This window comes from Macaca fascicularis, chromosome 3 (assembly GCF_037993035.2).
Source record: "Macaca fascicularis isolate 582-1 chromosome 3, T2T-MFA8v1.1".
Lineage (NCBI taxonomy): Eukaryota > Metazoa > Chordata > Mammalia > Primates > Cercopithecidae > Macaca > Macaca fascicularis.
In genome coordinates this window covers 141,499,386-141,501,919 of record NC_088377.1, presented here as the reverse complement: position 1 = coordinate 141,501,919, position 2,534 = coordinate 141,499,386, and the positions used below count along the sequence as shown (strand labels likewise).

The 2,534-nt window shown below is 34.9% G+C and overlaps 1 non-coding gene across 1 annotated transcript; it reads right to left on the bottom strand.

Annotated features, from left to right (window-relative positions):
• Positions 1 to 590: 590 nt before the first annotated feature.
• Positions 591 to 697, bottom strand: LOC123572564 (U6 spliceosomal RNA). Its single transcript, XR_006697135.1, has one exon. It is a non-coding gene; the product is annotated as a U6 spliceosomal RNA (small nuclear RNA).
• Positions 698 to 2,534: the final 1,837 nt, after the last annotated feature.

Sequence of the window (2,534 nt, the reverse complement as noted above, 5' to 3'; positions counted from 1 at the left end):
GGCAGCAGTGGTGAAATCCAGGAAACATTATCAAGAGTTCACCTCCAGAAATAGAGAGGCACATCCAGAGTAGAAGCTATCGACAGCCTTGTTGGGCTTAGAAGACTACATAGCACAGTCAACGGGAAGACAAAGAAGAGGCTTGGAAAGGTGGCCTTGGCAAAGTATCTTTAAAGAGAGTTACAGATTGGGATGACTTGCTGCTGGTTTGGGTCATTTTAAGCTTGTCTCTGAGGAAGCCTGGAAGTCAAATATTGACCTTTGAACAAGAAGGAAATTAAATAAACTAGCTGTCTATGTATAATGTGCAGCATGAAGTCTGAAATTCGCCTGGAGACATGCTGTACTAGCTTGTTATCTACACTGCTTAGTGAAAATGTATAGATTGACAGTTATACATGGTTTAACAAGTCATAAAGCCTAGGTTTTACCTAAGTGATTGGTGTGGTATAAAAGACTCCTCGACAAATTTGTACCTTGGCATGAGTGAAGCTCATGAACTCACAGATGAAATCAGATATCTTTTTTGAAAAAAAAAGATGCATAACAGTTGCGCATATTTTGGGGGTACTGTGATATTTTGAAACCTGAAAAATATGGAATGCTTCATAAATTTTCATGTCACTCTTGTGCAGAAGACATGCTAATCTTCTCTATATAATTCCAGTTCTAGTATATGTGCTGTCGAAGCAAGTACGAAACCAAAATATCTTGTATTTACCTTGGTGGCTCATAAACCAAAGACGAACCACATCCTATGTGACTGAGATAGGACCCCACAGGGCTGCACTGATAAGTCATGCTCCTCTACAAATGTCTGCACTTTCTCTCTGTGGCTGTAACATATCTTTTACCTTTATTAATCTTTACAAAAATATGTCCTGTGGGGTCCCATGAGGACTGTCAATTATCTGATGGTGTGTGACTTCTGTAGCAGCAGTTGCATTTGGAGTCAGCAGCTGGTTTTAAATAGAGGAAAAGAAGCAGTTGATGACAAACAGCCTACTGGAACGGAATATAATATGAAAATAAAAGCAAACTGCACCTCCACTAAATAATGATTTCATACATTTAAAAACCACCATTTCCTATTGCTACAGAAGCAGAATCCTTGATATGAGAACTCAGAAAAGCCACCTGCTACCCACAAGCCACATAAAAGAAATATCTTCCTAGTCATTATTCTAGGAGAATGAAATATGGATAAGAAAAATAAAATCGTGGCATTCATGAAAAACTGAAGATGAGGATCAAAACAGGTTCAAATGAAAGCACATTAAGTGACACAGACAAAACCTGCTGAGAAGTAAGATTCTTGCCAGAATTTAAAATATAACAAAATAAGACATTGTAGATATGAAAGAACATTTAAAAATGGTAATTACAAACTTTAAGAGGAGACAGGTAACAAGAGACAGGTAATAGATGTCAAATGGGAAAGGACAAAGCTTGGGAAAGAAAACAATTCAAAATTAACTTGTAAATTAAAATTAAACATAAGATACCCAAAAGATAATAGAAATTACTTAAAATGTAATAAATGATATCAAGAGGTTAGAAATGAGACCAAATGGACAAATGATACAGTTAGAGAAGAATAAATAGAAGGTAGAAACACAAAGAAGATGGAATGTACATAACCGGCAAAGAAAATCCAATTTCCTTGGAATAAGAGTACCAAAAGAAGCAATAAAGAACAAAACATAACAAACAACCAAGCAAGGAAACAGAACAAATATTTTTTAATTAGAATACAAAAAGCTCTCATTTTTAAAAATACCTCGATCTGCATATAAAAAAGATGCACAGTGTGCCTGAGAAAACTGCCCTAGGATGTTAACCAGTAACACCATGTTCCTAACATTATAAGATTTTAAAGATAACAGATAAAAATTATAGGCCTCCAACCAAAAACAACAATGCACTGACAAAGTAAAGAAAATTATATTGACATCAGACTTCTTGGGAGGAACGTTAACACAAGAAGATAATGGCACAGTATTTACCAGACACACATAGGAAGAAAATGTAAGGTAATAATGTTTTATCCAGCCAAGCTTTCTTTCAAGTATGACGATTTAAGAAAACAATTTTAAACATGCAAGAATTTAAGTTTATGAATCTTTCCTAAGCAATCTCCTAGAAAATATGCTTAGACAACCAGGAGCTGATTGAAGAGATTCTGTATAAAATTTTGGTATTAAGCATTGAATAAGTAAAACTCTATATATAAAGAGAGAGGAAAAGATAGAGGAAGAGGGATGGAGAAAGAGAGGGAGAGAGGAAGGGGGTCACTGAGATTCAAGAACAAATATATGTTTTACGAAATAGAAAGAGAAAACCAGGAACAGAAGAGAGAGAGAGAAATGGGGAAATAAAATGTTATAGAAGATTCCGTAATAAGTAGTGGTTAGGAATCAAACAATAACATTTGAATGCAAGAAATATGTGTACATGTAAGAGTAGGAATATAGCAGTAAGAAAAATAATATGATTGATCAAAGTTAAATGGTGAAGAAGAGGGAAAGAAGAAG